The 18242-nt window shown below is 36.7% G+C and overlaps 1 protein-coding gene and 1 non-coding gene across 2 annotated transcripts in view; one reads left to right on the top strand and one right to left on the bottom strand.

Moving 5' to 3' along the window:
• IL1RAPL1 (interleukin 1 receptor accessory protein like 1) overlaps window positions 1-18242 on the top strand; it is a 1418929-nt gene that overhangs the window by 532524 nt on the left and 868163 nt on the right. The window lies entirely within an intron of this gene.
• TRNAA-UGC lies at window positions 6326-6397 on the bottom strand. Its single transcript has one exon. It is a non-coding gene; the product is annotated as a tRNA-Ala (tRNA).

The following is an 18242-nucleotide window of genomic DNA, read 5'->3' as shown; positions in this document are numbered from 1 at the left end:
ACCCTCTTAGCAACTTGACATAATCAATAAAAATTGAAGTCTATAAGCCTTTTTATTTAATGAGGTATAGATTGTAGTAATCAAGAAGAATTTTCTAACTGTTGTTATAATCACTGGTTTCATGTTATGAGATTTTCTTAAACATTATATATTTTCATTAATACGTTCTCTATGAGAATACACAATATTTTTATTAAATATTAGCCTAATACACATAAAATTGTTTTATCAATGTAGATAAACTAAATAATGAAACGGGTGGTGACAGCCTTCTCTCCAGTCAGTCATATAATTTTTTAAGAACTCAAATTTTTTTGTGTACACCCACCATGTAGTACCCAAAATGAAATGAATCTTTATGCGAGGTTTTCTTCTACATGTTATTCATTCAGTCAGCTTTACCCAATCTTCTATTGTACCAGGCACTCTGTTAGGCATTTGGAAGGCCAAATTGATTTCTTTAGCTGAAAGAAAGAGATAGCCATGGAAGCAAACCACTAGGATAAATTTTGATAAGTACTTTGAAGTCATACTCCAACATGTTGTAGAAACACAGAAAACAAAGACTCCTTAGGGAATCTTCAAAGAGGACAAGGAAGATCATTCATCTGAGGTTGTTTATAGATGCCAATACTTTTCCTGGTATGGTGAGATGCAAGAAGGCCATTTCTCGCACAGAGAACAACAGATGAAAGCATGAAATAATTAAAGTGCTTGTGTTGTTCAAAAGATGCTGAAAAGTTCAGATATTTGGAGAATCCAGTGAATGGGAAGGATAATAAGATGGGAGAGCAGGGGCAAGTTGAAGCCAGGTTGTGAAGAATTTTTATGCTGTTGAAAAGATTTTGGACTGCATACTATAGGCAGAGGGAAGCCAGAGAGCATTTTAACCAGAAGGAGTGGCATGGTCAGTTAGGTCTTTAGAACAGTAAGTCTGCCTGTATTGTGAACGACTGAAAGACATAGTGCCTAAGTTTCTATTGTAATGGTCTAGGTCAGGGTAGGTCAGAGCTGGATAAAAGTAACTAGATCCAAGACAGCTTTTCTGTTCTGTGCAATAGAGTTTTTCCTCCCTAATCCCCCTTCTTCCTCAGAAAATGCATTTAGTCTTGTTCTACGAAACTGTTAAAAGTATTAAGATTCAACCACCGAGGTTTTTTTGTTGTTGTTGTTGTTTTGGCTTAGCCCGCTCAGGTAAATTGCTTTAATGATGTCCATGTTGTAAGGGAAGTATATTCTAATTTGGAAAATATATATCAGATGCCTTTGAAATTATGCATTTTAGTGCAATGAAGAAATTGAAGTACATAGTGAAATGTTTTGAAATGTTGTTACTGATGATATTATCTACTACCTACATAATATAATGTACATTTAGCAGAAATAAAATGAATTTTGTGTCTCTTCTGCCCTAATGATGAGAGAAAAATGTTAAGTATATGGGAGCTTAATCTAAAGCGTAGGTTGATTTAAAGTGAGCTCTTTTCTTCCAAACAAAGAAATTAAATGAGAAAATGATGTATACATATGATAATCACTTGTTTCGTAGTTGAGCTTTATATTGTGGTGGCCAAAAAGTTCATTTGGAATTTTCCCAAACAGATTTTTTGGCCAACTCAACCTATACTTTTATAAATGATTTCCAGTGGCTAGTCCTAATTTATTCATTTGCTATCTTCAGCTTCAGATTGTTGCAAAGGTCACTAAATGGCACTAAACTAATGGCACTAAATGGCGCTCTGCTTTGCTTTCTTCACATCTTTCTTATAGAAAACGCCCCCCCAATACACACAGACACTCACCTGTACACCTATCTCCCTGACATTTTTTAAAGAGAAACCTATGATCTTCTATCATATAATTATATCAATACATATTTTTTTTTACAGTAACTAATTTTTATTTTGAACCTTTGTTCCCATGCTAGGGGAAACTTTTAAAATTCTTCTCTTTTCCTGAACATTAACAGTAAGAGACCCAGCAGCCATTACCGGTGTTGCTATCAAGTAAACACTTGGAGTGTGTAGATTTACAAGTAGGAATGGAATGTTATTAGAGATAATAGCTCTTAACTTTGCTCAAGAACAGATCACCCCATGACCATCTGGTCCCTTGTCAGTTCATTTCTCTTATAATTCAGAAATTAGTGTTTTTGGAGTGCATGCGATGTGACCTGTCCCTAGAAGCTTTGCCATATATGGGGTTCTCTTGAAATTTGCGAATTCTTCTGTTATCTTTGGGACAAGTACTTTGCATGCCTAGTAGGATAAAATACATGTATAGTCTTTATATCCTCATGTTTCCTGAAGATGGTTAGAATAAAAAAAATATTTTTCATCTTGAATTGCTACTTTGAATTGTTAAAAACACTGAAATGATGTAGATTCCTTCTAAACTGAGTAGACTATTATCTGGATTATATTTTGCTTCAAGAGCCATAATGTTATCTTTATTCTATGAGCCTTAGAATGTTTATCATTTTCATCAAAGCAGCAGATATGAGCACTCTAATTAACACCTTCCACCATTCCTCTTCTGATACTTGAGAAGTTGGCTGTACTACAAATGAAACAGAGGCTGACACGTTAACATGGACCTGACACAGATGGATATCACTTGTCTTGCATGACCTTGGGTAATTACAGATTTTTTTGTGTGTAATTATTCCCCTGGATCCTGCTTCCTGTCTTCCGATGCCATGTTTTTGCATGTTCATTTCTCAAACCCGGGACATCATGAGCCGAAACTAGCAAGTGGTCACGTAAGTCTGGCCCGCCTAACACATTTAATATGGGATGATAATGAGATTGGTACAAGGGAGTATGAAAAGTTATGCGAACATTTCAGGGTTACTAATACTTTTGCTGTGCATTTGGTACACTCTGGAAAATTAGTAGTTGATCATTTCTAAAGGTGGTGGAAAGGAAGCTATAAATGATTTTAATGGAGAAAAAAGTAAAAATGTTGACTCTTGAAGATAATAATAGCTTAATGTTAATCAGGACTTTTACTTGTGTCTTCCTTTACTTTTCTGACTGTATTTCCCCAAAATTCAGAGTCCTAGAATTTTATAAGGAAGATTATTACTTATCTCAGATATGATTAGAAATCAGGATCAGTTCATAAAGTATACTTCGTTATGTAAACAAGTGAAAATGTTAGAAGTCAAATCATGAAGTGGTAAGGATTTGAGATACATGAAGACTGAGAATTAACTACGAAAACTTTTCAGGTCTTGAGAACCCCTATTAGGGAACGCTAGTGAAGTCTCCATCATAAGCAAGTCCTCCTTTGCATTGTTAGTGTTTGTATTTGGACTGCAAGAAAGAGAACCTGGCTTGGCCTCCTGTCTTAATAGAGGAGAATGAATATAAGAGGAGGACATTGTGTCAGTCACAAGAGTTGTTTGTTGTACATCATAGGCCCTGAGGATGGACAGAAGAAGGGCATTTCTAGACAGTGCAATATCAGAGTTTTATGAATAATCTCTGTAGAACCTTCTAACCAAGAGAAACCTGTTCTATTTTCCTTCTAAATTCCCAGTGGAGTGCCTGATTGGCTAAGCTTAGGTCTTACACACACCCGTGGACTGATGTATGGAAGCAGACACTGAGGCTGACATGACCGCCACGATCCCAGTCACTGAGAAAAGGCACTGCTTGTCTTTGTTTGCTAATTTGTTTTTCCTGCTGCTGAGCTACATGCCTGCCTGAGTCCTTTTCTCCATTCCTGAAATGGAGCAGGATACAGAAATTCTTCCCTGCTGAAACGAATACTTTGTCATTTTGTATTTTTAGGAATTTTTACACTGAAGCAAAAGCTCATCCATAAAAACAAGCAAATGATGCTAATATGCTTTGTCATCTCAATTCCTCTCCTTGCTTTCTGAATCCCACTGGAATTGTTAGTTTATATCCCAGGAATCTACTTTTATTTAGATGAAGTTAATCTAAATAATTTAGCTAGAGGTATATTTGGGTTGATATCAAGGTTGGAAATGATCAGATATTTGTTCTATTTCTAAATCTGGTCCCCAGCTATGTTTAAGAGTTCCTTTTCATACACCCCCAAATTCCAGTTCTGGATCTGTGCAGTACTTCATTGAAAAAACATTTATTTAGGCCAGGCTTATCTGGTGGCTCAGTGGTAAAGAATCTGCCTGCCAATACAGGGGAAGTGGGTTCGATCCCTTGGTCAGAAAGATCCCCTGGAGAAGGAAATGGCAACCCTCTCCAATATTCTTGCCTGGAAAATCCCATGGATATAGGAGTCTGCCAGACTAAAATCCCATGGATATAGGAGTCTGCCAGACTATAGTCCATTGGGTCACAAAGGAGTTGGACATGACTTAGTGACTGAGCAACAGAAACATCAAGAATGTGTCAGTCCAAATATGGTAGATTTTTTTTTTAATCATATGTGCCAATTCCTGAATCAGTAGAGGCCTACAGTGTTCTTTCCTTTGTGAGAAGGGAAAGAAGTGGAAGAACACTGGAACCAATTAATAGCATGTGTTGTGACTCATGAAGAGGATCATGGGTACAGCTCCCACACACTTGCTTGTTCTGTTGTAGACACTGTAGGGGCTAAGATGACAAGTGTAATATGGTCATCCCTTGTGAAAATTATTATTATCTCAGTATCCCAGTTACTAAGTTCCCATAGTGTTCTAGGTGAGTGGAGATGAAGACTTAGATAGGACAGATACTCAAAAGGGGAGGAAAGTGAAAGCAAGTGAAAGTTGCTCAGTCATGTCTAACTGTGATCCCATGGACTGTACAATCCATGGAATTCTCCAGGCCAGAATACTGGAGTAGGTAGCCTTTTCCTTCTCCAAGGGATCTTCCCAACCCAGGGATTGAATGCAGGTCTCCTGCATTGCGGGCAGATTCTTTACCAGCTGAACCATAAGGGAAGCCCAAGAATACTGGTGTGGGTAGCCTGTCCTTTCTCCGGGGGATCTTCCCAACCCAGGAATCAATGTGGGGTCTCCTGCACTGCAGGCAGATTCTTTACCAGCTGAGTTAACAGGGAAGCCCTGGCATGGATAAGTGTAATATTTTCGTTGTTACAGCTGAAAAGATGCTATAGATACCCTAGCACTGTCACTTCTTTGATCACTTCAACACTGAAGAATGGAAGCCACATTGTTTTGTTGTTTTGTTTGCTTGAAGTACTTTTTATCCTTAGTTTGTGCTCCTCTTTTCTTTCCATTATCTTCAGTGTAGTTTTACAAGATAGGAATGTTGTGTCTCACCAACTTGGGAATCTGTTTGTTAAAGTCTCTTCTCTGCTCCCACCTAACTTCTTTTTAAATGAATGGCTCCCATTCAATAACCAGCTACAGGATAGATAGCTAATATATTATTGACAAAAAAAGGTACAACTATACTTGGCTCAAAGGGCCTACCTTTCCCCACTTACATGAATTGTCTGAATCCTCATTAAAGAAAAAAAAATTCTGTAGACTCTTTCCAGCATTCATTCAGGATATCAGCAGTCCTTAACCGTAAAAGGAAAACAGTAGTTAGAGTTTTGTGATGGAGTCTCAAATTATTGACACTTCGCTGATAAATGAGTAGGGTAACATAGAGTCCTTTATTCTCAGAAATTGTTCTGATCTCCATTCCTACTGGGTCTGAGGTAAACTAATTTTGATATTATCTGATCTAAATCCATTCTAATCTGTATAATTCAAGTAGTCTCTTTAGCTTTCAGTTCAGTTCAGTTCAGTCGCTCAGCCTATCCGACTCTTTGTGATCCCATGAATCGCAGCACGCCAGGCCTCCCTGTCCATCACCAACTCCCGGAGTTTACTCAAACTCATGCCCATCGAGTCGGTGATGCCATCCAGTCGTCCTCTGTCGTCCCCTTCTCCTCCTGCCCCCAGTCCCTCCCAGCATCAGGGTCTTTTCCAGTGAGTCAACTCTTCGCATGAGGTGGCCAAAGTACTGGAGTTTCAGCTTCAGCGTCAGTCCTTCCAATGAACACCCAGGACTGATCTCCTTTAGTTTGGATCTCCTTGCAGTCCAAGAGACTGTCAAGAGTCTTCTCCAACACCACAGTTCAAAAGCATCAATTTTTCGGCGCTCAGCTTTCTTCACAGTCCAACTCTCACATCCATACATGACCACTGGAAAAACCGTAGCCTTGACGGACCTTTGTTGGCAAAGTAATGTCTCTGCTTTTTAATATACTATCTAGGCTGGTCATAACTTTCCTTCCAAGGAGTAAGAGTCTTTTAATTTCATGGCTGTGATCACCATCTGCAGTGATTTTGGAGCCCCCAAAAATGAAGTCAGCTGAAACCGTAGGTCAGCAAAAGTGGAGATGCCGAGAATCGAACCCGGGACCTCATGCATGCAAGGCAAGCGCTCTGCCACTGAGCTACATCCCCACGCTAGGTTTTCTTCTAACTCAGACTCATTTGAAGATAGCTTTCTATTGGAGACTCCTATATGTCTCCCTAAGAGTATCTGAAGTATGGAGAAGTGGCTCTTGTAACACTGTGTCGTAGACAGGAAACTAAACTCTTCTCTTTGAGCTGGTTCTGGGGGGAATTAATGGCAGAAATCCACGTACTGGGTGCTCGGCTCGTATGGGATGAATGAAATTGACAGTTGGTAAACTTCAGAGTACGAATTCTCTCAATTGATTAAGGTCTTACTAAGATCCTTGGCTTATTTAGCCACTGTAAACCCATCCCTAAAATTTTCTATCTTGTCTTCCATCTTTCTCCAGGTACAGGCTATTTCTCCATTTTAAGATTACCAGAACCTTGGGCTTAGTCGCTGGTGTACAAAAACTGAGGAAGGCGTGGGAGGGCAAACCGAGTCACCTCTGTGCCTAATCGTGTCAGCCTGCTTCATAAGCTGAGTTATAGATTCTTGTGTTTCCACAATTTCCTTGCACAACAACTTTCTCTTAGTGTTAAAAATGAAGATAGAAAGGTCCTCACTGCTTCTCACAATGTATGGAACATACTTCTTCCTCTTGATCAAAGCATAAGGAAGGGGAAGTACAGATATGCATCTTTCTCTCCTGTATCTCTTTTCTGTCCTCTTTCCAAAAGTCTCCAGTAAAAAGAAAAAAAAAAACTTATATTCTTAGTTTTCAAAGGTCTTAATCATATTACATTACCATTCAATAATAAAAATTATAAAAATATTATTGGTTTTCTTTGTGGTCTCTTTCATCTTTATCTTGTATTCACCCTCACTACGGCTTCATTCTGTTACATTTGATTTATTGCAATAATTTTTAACATGTCTCTTGCCTCTTTTTCTCTTCCCACTCCAAGCTATTTTCTATTCTGTTGGCAGACTTTTCTACTGATCACTCTGGTTTGATTATACCATTTTTTTTCCCTTTAAGTTACTCTAGAATTATATATTTTCATACCCAATATTTTCTTTCGGTCCTATCCCTGCTGAATCCTAAGATTCTTTTCTTTTTATTATAATTTCCTTAGGACTTATATCTAGATTTATTTCTTCCTCATGCCTCTTTTGTTTATCATAGTATCTCTTACTAATAAAACATCCATACATTGTCTGTTTCTTAGCCTTACACCCACATGAGTGAAACTGACTCCCTGTATAACTGCACTGGTTCAACAGGTTTGCTAGAAAATTGAGTCTGTAGATCATATCTTGAAGTGACTTTGTAGGTGTTGTACTTATGTTTGCTCATAACTCAATTATAAGCATCTTAAAGAATCATGTTTTCAGTTTTTCAATTTTCACAATCTCTAATAGGCAGTACTGAGCCTTAAATAGTTGCTTTTTAAAACAAAATTGAGTAGGAATTTTAAAATAAAAGCATATACAAAAACACACACAAAAACATGGGTTTGGATCGTCAAAATATTGCTTTTTGTGCTGTTTTTTAGATTTATTTTTTATGTTCTTGTTAATAAACATGTACTATTCTTATAATTTAAAATTGTGACTTCACCAGTACTGTAATTTAATTACTCTGTGATATAAACAGACAGTGCAAAGTTTTCAGAAACACCAGTAAGTCTGCAGTTAATGCAGTATTTCTTGAGCTCATTTCCAAACATTTTAATCTACATTTATTAACTTAGAATATTTGTAACATGCTGTTTCTCAACTGTGACCATGATTATTCCCTCATATTTATATTTCATCATTGAGGAGAGGCTCTCAGTTTCTTATTATTCACTTTTAAACTAAATCAACCTGACATGAATCTGATAAAATTAGAGTTGTTTAGAACAGATGGTTCATCAGAGATTTGAACCCAGGAAAGGTCTGGTAGATTCTGTAGATAATTAAGGCTTTTAATTTCAGTTAACAACCATGTTCTTCTTCTCTTACAAAGTTTTAAGGATTTAGACTTAACACTGCTTTTCAATTTATATATGAGAGAATTGGTTTGGCTGATGTCTTGATTCTTTCTAGTTATTATGTTTTGTGCTTATATAGTCAGTCTGCAAGATCCTTTAGGGAAATTTGTATACTTGAGTTAGTAGGGACTTTTAAACATTAGGTTTCTCTGTAACATCCAGACATATTTAGGTATGGAAAACACTTGGACTCTTAGACAGTGAAGGTAAAGGGTAATCTTTTTTGTATGTCAGAAGTTCTGTAAACTATTAAATAGAAATACCTCACAAACTAGAATGAAGAAAACAAGAGAAAGATACCTATTTGATTGAAGGGAGTGACTACTGTACTCAGAAATTACTTTGGTTAAAAAAAGAGCAATGATCCATTCCCTATGAAAGAATACTTAATTGTCCACCCTTAGAATGAGATGTTCTTTAGCTCTAAACTAAACTGATGATTTTGAAGAAAATTCCAGAAAAAAAAAACAAACACTTCAACAAATGTTGAAATGATGGCATAGGTTTGCTATTTTCTCATCAAATTTAGACCAGCCTTGAGAGTACTGTAAGGTAATAATTTCTCAAGGATGAAATGTTCTGGTTCAATTTCTATATAGAAAAGGGGCATAAGTGAGCCTGTTATCTTACTATTTGGGTACAGAGGTCATCTTTGAAATGTGTTTTACTATTGCTAAAAAGAAGAATATAAATGCACTTATCCTTGAGTTAGGCAATACCCAAGGCTGATTCATAGAGGAAAAATTTGAGATCTCTCTATTTCAGAGCCCTTTCTCTCTTGGTGCACCTATAATAAAAAGGTCATGGTTCCTAATATCTTTTTAAAAACTATTCTCGCTAGAGTGTACTTGAAACTGTATATCTCAAATATTAATATTTTAGCAAATATACCTAAATATACAGTTACTAAATAATTTCATCCATTAAAACATATTGCTTTTGCTTATATAAGAAATATTTCCTTCTCAAAAGTGCCTAGTAAGACCAAAGAGGTTAAATCAGTTAGAATGGTTAATTTAAAATTATATTGAAGTATTTAAAAGTATTACTCTTCCTTTCCTAATTTTCAAAGGAAAATACTTTATCTTCTTTATTATTAATTGTTTCCAGCTCTTTCTAACTCTGTTTTAATATTTGACATTAATATGTTATATTGTATATAAGTGTTTTCCTTATCTTTTTACTCTTCTATACAACTCCCCTTTATTCAAAAAATTATCTACCAAGATACCACAGGAGGAAAGGTCAGAAAGATAAAAGAGAATTTCAATGTATGTCTAACTCTGAACAACTATGACCACCATCAAGACATAAAGCCATGTGATTTCTGTCACAAATTCAGTATTTCTCCTAAGGTACACTGTACTATATTCTTATAGCTTAAGCAACTTTGCTTTATTTCTTATTACTGGGTAGAATTTTCTACCTGGAAAACTTTCCTTCTATCCCTTGTGAAATTTCACCTTTATATTTGGAGCTCTAACTCAGATTGTTTTTCTGATGGATTTTCACTTCATTCGTTCATTCACAGACATTGTTATTCACCTATGGTAGGTCATAAATTTTATAAGTCATGGAAAATAGTAAAATCCATAGCAGTATCTTTCCCTTGAAGCATGTTTTCATGGGAGAGGTCAGAAATATTTATTTAAATTACATTGTGATAAATTAGATTTTTTAAATGTATGAAAGGGAAATGAAAAGCAAAAAAAAAAAAAAAAAAGGAAAGAAACCGCCTATATCTGAGTTGTAAATTTAGAAAGACTTCATGGATAAGGTGATGCTGAAGGATCTATGAGTATTCCTCAGCTCATGGTGGCAGGGCAGAGAGGTGCATGAAGAGCTCAAACAATGTGAAAAGAATTTGCAAAGATATAACATGTTCTGAGTGTAAAAAGGCTTTCTAAACCATATTGGCTCCTAAAAGAAGTGTTGAGATAAGTGACTAAAGCAGTAAATATAGAGATGATCATGAATGGCCTTGAAGGCCACATGCAGGAATTTGGACTGTATCCTTAGATTATAGAGAGCTATTGGAAGATTCTGAGCAGCTGCACAATTAGGTTATTCTAGTGGAAGTGTGCAGAGTTGGCTGGGTGGGAAAAAAAAAAAAACGAATGGAGAAAAAGACCAATTTGAAAGCTGTTGTAATAGTCCAGTGAGAAATGATAAAGAGTGCCTGCCAAGTGAGTGGAGATGAAATGTAGAATGCTAAGCCAGCCAGAATGTATCGAGGGACTCCGGTAGCCACTTTGATGGCTGATGGAGACAACAGACAATATTGGAGCAATTACAAGAGAAGACAAATCTAGGGAGGAGTCCTGTTTAGTTTAAGGCGTGCTGCATTTGAAGTGCATAAGTAGAGGAATGTTGAATATTTAGGATGAGAGTGTAGCGGTCATAAATCAAAAGTCACTGAGGTATAGATTCTTGCTTGGGATAGTCTGAATATTCATTGGAAGGACTAATGTTGAAGTTGAAACTCCACTACTTTGGTCACTTGATGCAAAGAACTGACCCATTGGAAAAGACCCTGATGCTGGGAAAGGTTGAAAGTGGGAGGAGAAGGGGATGACAGAGGATGAGATGGTTGGATGGCATCACCAACTCAGTGGACATGAGATTGAGTAAACTCCGGGAGTTGGTGATGGACAGGGAGGCCTGGTGTGCTGCAATCCATAGGGTCACAAAGAGTCGGACACGGCTGAGCGACTGAACCGAACTGGAACAGTCTGACTTGGGAGTAGGAAGAGAGTCACACTGGTGGGCTACAGTCCATGGGGTGGCAAAGAGTTGGACTTGATTGAGTTACTGAGCAAATACAGCCTGTAAACAAAGAAAAATCATTGCCGGATGAAAGTGAAAGTCGCTCAGTCACTGTCTGACTCTTTGCGACCCAATGGTTGCCAGATGAGATCCTGCAGAATTTCAGCATAATGAACAGCATGCAAAGTGAAAGGTTTTTCAATCATGGTTTTTAACTAGTTAAGGTGACTGAGTATACATCACTCATATTTCAACCATTTGAAAGGGGCCCCATCTCTTCATACACTTGCAGATGCAATCCTAATCACATATGTTTATAACCAGATTGGTTTGGTTACCAACTTGGTTACCCAGAGAAAAATAAGGCCATGACATAGAATTGAAGGCCAAAAAAGTCACAAAGTCAGTATCCCATAGATGAGCTATTTAGAAGCACATTTTGTTCTAGGAAGATTCAAAGTGTTATTTTACTCATGATAGTGATTTCCTTCTTATCAAAATTCCATGGAGAGAGAATACATTGTTGCTTATTTTATACTGAATATAGACCATGAAGATTAAAAATAATTCATGGATAAGGAAAAAAGAAACTCTATATATGAGTTTTGTGTAATTAAGGTAACAGTTCCTTGATCTTGTGGTCTGTTACATAAATATGTGTGATTATGATAATTTCAAAAACTGTGTTATTTACTCAGTAGTTTAACAGCTCCTTCACAAAACAGTCACTTTTGGAATGCAGGAGATGTATAACAATACTTGCTAAAAGAGTAAGGATGAATATATTACAGTGAATTTAAAATGTATTTTTATGAGACTTAAGAATTTAAAGATATATTTGCACTATTTATACTTTCATACAAAAAAGTACTGCTACAGTGTCGCTCATTATTACTCAAGGTCATATATGGCTTGCATGAAGACTGTTGTGATGAATGGTCAGAATGAATTGGTGTACTCATCAGTTTTTCTGGGCCATACTTGCTTTTTTCCCTGTTGTTCAAGTGCCGCTCATAGGAGGTACATGAGTGCTCTAACCAGAGATCTACAATTTCAGAAAGAAGGAAATTGTCATCCATCCATTCAATCAATGAATGTTTATTCAGGACCAAAAATGTGCTCTTCATGGGGCTCACTTTTGGGTATCACAGAAATGAATGAAGCACGTGTCCTACCATTACATGTCACTCATCAGGTAGAGGAAGACAGATAAATAAGTGTGTGAATTAAGTCATAAGGGTCATTATATTGCACTGTTCTTATGGAGTCATTGGCCATTGCTGTAAGATGTTGAATGTTTTACAAGTGTTACAACAGAAATTTATATAGGGCACAATTTTATATGAGTAGTGGTAAAAAAAAGTCACTTGGAATGAGCTAAGTTTTTTTTTTTTTGAGCTAAGTTTTAATATGTTTATTAGGCAACCAGTGATAGGTGAGTGTGTGTCTGGGGGGCACCACACATGTGAACATGCATATGTGTGTGCAGGCATATAGAGGGTGCATCATTCTAGAAAGATAGAATGGTGTGAGAAAGACTGAGAGGTTTGAATCTTAGCAAAAAAGTAATTATTTATGTCTAGAATGCTGCAAAGGATAAGGCCAGGATGAAACACAAATGCCTGACCATGAGGAACATTTTGTACCATATCTTAAGTGTTTTGCTGTGTTTTTGTAAGTAAAGGGCTGTTTAAAGTGCACGAAGTAAGGTGACCTACTTTTTTATTTTAGAGAGATGATTCTAGCAATAATGTGAAGGAAATCACACCATCGGCATATGGATAATAAATTAATAACAGCCAACATTTATTGGATATGTCTGTATGTCATACATTCTTCTCATGCTTACTTGTATTGTTCAGTTTGGTGCTTATAACAACCCTGTGAAGTAGGTATTATCACGTGCCTTAGACTGAAATCTATGATTGATTTTTATCATAAAGCAACAATTACACTATCATAAGATGACTATTTGAAATGGAAAATCAAAGGGCAATGAACAATCTGAGAAAGATGAGAATTTTCCATTTCTTTCCAGTTTGCATCTTTAATGCAGTTATTCATTTCATATGGAGATAACAGACAAGGAGAAACAAGATGGTTCCCAGCTTTTTGGCTTAGATGTATGGTGATATTATTCACTGAGAAAACTGGGCAAAAGGAATGCATTTGGAGAGAAGATAATAAATTAAATTGGGATATTTGATTATGTATTGCCAGAGAATATTAACTGAAGATATTTCAGAGGAAGTTGGATACATGAATCTGAAGCTTAGAATAAAGATGTGGGTTGGGCACGTGGATTTTACAATTATCAGCACAGAGGCAGTAGTGAAATTATCTCCAGAGGATATGATTTGAAAAGGAGATTAAGCAAATACATCCAGTGGCATTCATATTGGTATTTCAGTGATCAGCCGAGGAGAAAGCACCATAAGAAAACAATGAGAAGGAATAGATGAGGTAGAAAAGGAAAAAAGAAAAAGCATGTTTTATCTAAATGTAAAGAAGGTGAATTCAAGAAGGCCATTGTTAAAAAGGCCATAGACTTGACTTCCATAGAAGTCAAGTGTGATGTAAAGTCCGTTGGAATCAAGTCATGAGCAATTTTACTGAGAGCATGTTTAGAAAAGATTTGCAAATGGATGAAAGCCAACTTGAGGAGAAGGTGCCTAGACCAGTGAGTTATGACCAATTCTTCTAATTATTCTCAAAATGAAGGAAACAGGGGTGGTGTTCAGGCCTGAACATTATTTTTTTATTTTAGGTTTTTTATTGTGTGGCTCAGGTTTTGTTTTCTGTTGTAAATATTTAAACATATTTATACACAGTAGTGGCTTCCCTGGTGACTCAGCAGTAAAGAACCCGCCTGCAATGCAGGAGATGCAGATTTGAACCCTGGGTCAGGAATTCCAATCCCCTGGAGAAGGAAATGGCAACTCACTCCAGTATTCTTGCCTGGGAAATCCCATGCAGCCTGGTGGGCTGCAGTCTATGGAGAAGGAAAGAGTAGGACATGGCTTACCTACTAAATCACCACCACCATACACAGTAGAGGGAAAGAAGTTTATACACAGTAGAATTAGCAGGAAAAAAAAGAGAGGAATCAGATTAAGAATAAAGAAGTGGCTTTGATCCACGAATAAGATGAGTTCGTCCTTGTATGAAGCAGGAAGGATGAAGGATGAATGGAATGGTGTTTTGATATAAATGCAGGTAGAGAGTCCATAACCTAATTTTTCATGTCAAATCACAAACAAAGACATTTAAAACTGTCACTAAAAAACTTTAAAATGTGCTTACATTACACTAAAATAATACTGTGTTTTGCCTCAGTTATCATTCTTGAGAGCAATATTTTCTGGCTTGAATGTCCTGCCTAATTAGAGTTAATCTATAGTTAACCTGGATAAGGAAATGGCAACCCACTTCAGTACTCTTGCTTGGAAAATCCCATGGATGGAGGAGCCTGGTAGGCTACAGTCCACAGGGTCGCAAAGAGTTGGACACAACTGAGCAACTTCACTTCACTTTCGAATCTGTATTGTCCAAGGGACCGGCATGATTTTGCTTCCTAGGAAAGGACATTAAAACATGTTAGTTATTTCTGACTAGTATGGCTCACTTTTTAAGAGGAAGTTGTTCATTTCTTTGAATCATTGCTTCTCTTTGGGCTGTTTCAGAGAATGTACGATAGTGCAGTGATTAGGAACAACACACATGTTGAAAAGATTATTGCTCTGGTTTTAAATTGTTTAGTTCTGATTTTAGAAATTTCATTTGCCTATGAAAAATTTCAAACCTCTGTCTTACTCTTACCATGTAAGAAGTGAATTTAGTACACCATTGAGGCCTTCTGCTGGCAATGATTATGTCCTGACTCTGGCTTGGGGAGTCCAAATAGGAGGCAGAAAATCCGGTGTGGATATCCTAAGTACAGGTTACCTGTTCATAATAAACACTTTCAGAATCATTCCTTTGCATGAGCTCCCATAACAGATCTTTTTATAGGACAGGCTCTGAAATGGAATTTCTGTAGTTTCACCAAACTTTAAATTCTTGATTATTATGTTATCATCAATGAGTTCATAATAGAATATTATTAAACAACCATTAACGTGACCTTCTGAAAGGTCAACGTTGATTTGACATATATAAATTTTTGAATATGAGTCTTCCTATGAACCCATTGTTAGAAGTAGTTTCTAATTGAAGTTTATTTGGAAATAATGGTATAATCATCCAGCTTTGATTTTTACTACAGTATTTTGACTATTCATAACGCCCCATACATAGAGGGTGACTGCATAATCTTTTTTTCTGGCTCAGATATTATGCAGAAAATCCAAAATAACATTTTTCTTACGTTTAAAAATATGAGGACATTTACAAAGAAGCTGCTGTAGTTTTTGCTGGGTTTAACCAAGTAAAATATGTGCCCAATAAACTTTTCCAGAATAAAGTATACTCTGATAAAAAGTTACTTTGGGGCAAACTGACCATATTGGAATTGTTACCTATCACTCAGCTGAAACCAAATCATTGTCTGGCTTTGGGCAACCATGCACCCTAAATTGAAAATTCTGTAATCCATTCACGGCTTACTGCTGAAGGGCTCTAGAGTCTGTCTGGGTCAAATCAAATCCCAAAAGAACATGAAATTTTGGTCAGTTTGCTTTTACCTACACCTGGAATCCTGTTCTGTCATGTGTAAAGATTGTGGCAGATTTCATGAGTCAGTACACAGCCGTAAACATAGCTGTACGAAGGTCTACCTAATAATGTTTTTATCATGATGTTTCTGTGTACTTATGGGAATAAATATCTGTCTGAACTCAGCATTGAGACAGCATTCAAAGCCTCAGCATCTGGGACTAAATTAAACTGAAAGAGAATGTAACATGTTCTTTATATTTACACAGTTGTATATATATATGTGTGTGTGTGTGTGTGTATACTATTATATATATATATGACAGTTATGTGTGAAGCTATCTCTGTGAGCCTAACAGTGCTAAGTCTTCTATAGATATGGATGAAAATGACTCTCATATAATCACTGCTCTTATATTTGTAAACGCTAGTATGTAATTTTCTTTGGGATGGTTTTAGGTTTGCATTTGTTTACTAACATGAAAATCAATGAAAAGAAACTGGAAAGTACTTAGGCTGTGGCGACATTGGGAATGATAGAAATATTATTAGAAAAGCCTGTATTGATTTCTGTATGTACTAGTGATGTATGCATTCAAATTTAACCTCCTGAGAATCCCAGGGAATAAAACTCTAAAGATTAGAGTATACACAACCTCTTGGACAAATAGGGCTTCCCAGGTGGCGCTAGTGGTAAAGAACCTGCCTGCCAATGCAGGAATCATAAGAGACATGCGTTCAATCCCTGGGTTGGGAAGATCCCCTGGGGGAGGGCGTGGCAACCCACTCCAGTATTCTTGACTGGAGAATCCCATGGACAGAGGAGCCTGGTGGGCTACAGTCCATAGGGTCTCACAGAATCAGACACAACTGAAGCGACTTAGCATGCACACACTTGGACAAATAGGGCTTACATTTATTTGCAAGTTCTGATAATAAAAGAGGCAACCCTCCCATCTTGGTTGTACAAACTGGAAACCCATTTAGCATGCAGTTATAAGAGATCATGATGCTGTAATAAATCCCTAAACATATTCATCACAGTGAGGGGCTGCCCAAGTTAAATGTAGAAGCATGTACCTGGAGAGTCAGAATTTGATTCTTTGGCATGATTTTGCTCCCTGTGTGTGCAGTGGTGGCCGATGTGGTTTGCTTGAAAGTTGACCTGTCTTGCCACCAATCAGCTAAGAGAACTTAGGAAGACCTCTTAATCTCTCCTGATACTACAGCAACCTATGAGAAGAGAGACTTAGAGTCAGTGATTTCCAGTGTTCTTAACGTGTAATGATTTGATTAGTTTAGTACTAGGAGAAAAGTAAAGAAAACGATAACCCTGTCCTGTGGTGGGTATATATAGTAAGTGATTCAGATAGAGCTTACATATAGCAAACAGCCTAAGAATTTCTTTTTCATGAAATAACTGACAAAAATTATATGAAAGTAAAGAGTTACATGGATAAAACCTTCCAAGGTAGTGCTTATGTCTTCAGAGAGCAAAAGAGACCAGACAGACTTATATTGTTGAGAAACAGGTAGCCAAGCAACTGCCTGAAAAGCCACCAAAGGGAGCCTTCTTCAAAGGGATGGGCGCATTGCTGCGATAATCCCGGGTTTAGCCTTTGACAGGCTTGCATCTCAGCACTCGCTTCTGTTTGAGCTATTATGTGCTGACTTCAGCATGGGAGCACTGAAATTGGGGCATGACTGCACATTTCATTACCAACTCTGCTCTCCCAAAACCTGGGGAAATAATACTTCAAAAAATATATAACTATACCTGTCAATCCAATAAAAGGGGCATACAATAGATAATCAACTTGTCCCATCAGATTATCCACTGATGGAAGAAAATCTAGGATGAAACAGTCTTTGGATCAGTAAATCTATGATTTTTATCAATGAAATAAAACTAACTGCTAAAACATTTTAACAACCAGTGAGCTTGTTAGGCTAAGTATAACCAAACAACCACGTTTTATAAAAATGACTGAACCCAGGTTCCAAACTAAAGACATCTGCTTTGGAAAACATACAGATAAAGGCAACAAAAGAATCAAGCCCTTATTCAGCCTAAGACTTTTAAATCGATATAATGTTATTTTAGAATATTCATACATGAGAATTTGTACTTTTGCATTAGCTTAATGAACACCTAGGGAGTCTGAACAGTTAAGTTATATAACTAAAGTTAGTACAGATAATGAGGGTTTATTTGTGTATTTTGCAGTATTATCTGGTATTCTGATGAAAGTCAGAGATCATGTATTTTTTTCAATAAGCATATATTGAGATTCCACTTAATTAAAGGGATATTGATAAATAAGGACCCTGCCCTTGAAACACTTAATTTTAGTTATAAAATAATATAATTCTATCAGAATAGACTAATAGAATTAGAAGTTTAAAATGTTAACTATTCATAGATTTAACATACTAAGGTCTAATATTGTAT

Source organism: Cervus elaphus, chromosome X (assembly GCF_910594005.1).
Source record: "Cervus elaphus chromosome X, mCerEla1.1, whole genome shotgun sequence".
Classification (NCBI taxonomy): domain Eukaryota; kingdom Metazoa; phylum Chordata; class Mammalia; order Artiodactyla; family Cervidae; genus Cervus; species Cervus elaphus.
The sequence above is the reverse complement of the archived record's forward strand: the minus strand, read 5'-3'. Positions and strand labels throughout refer to the sequence as shown.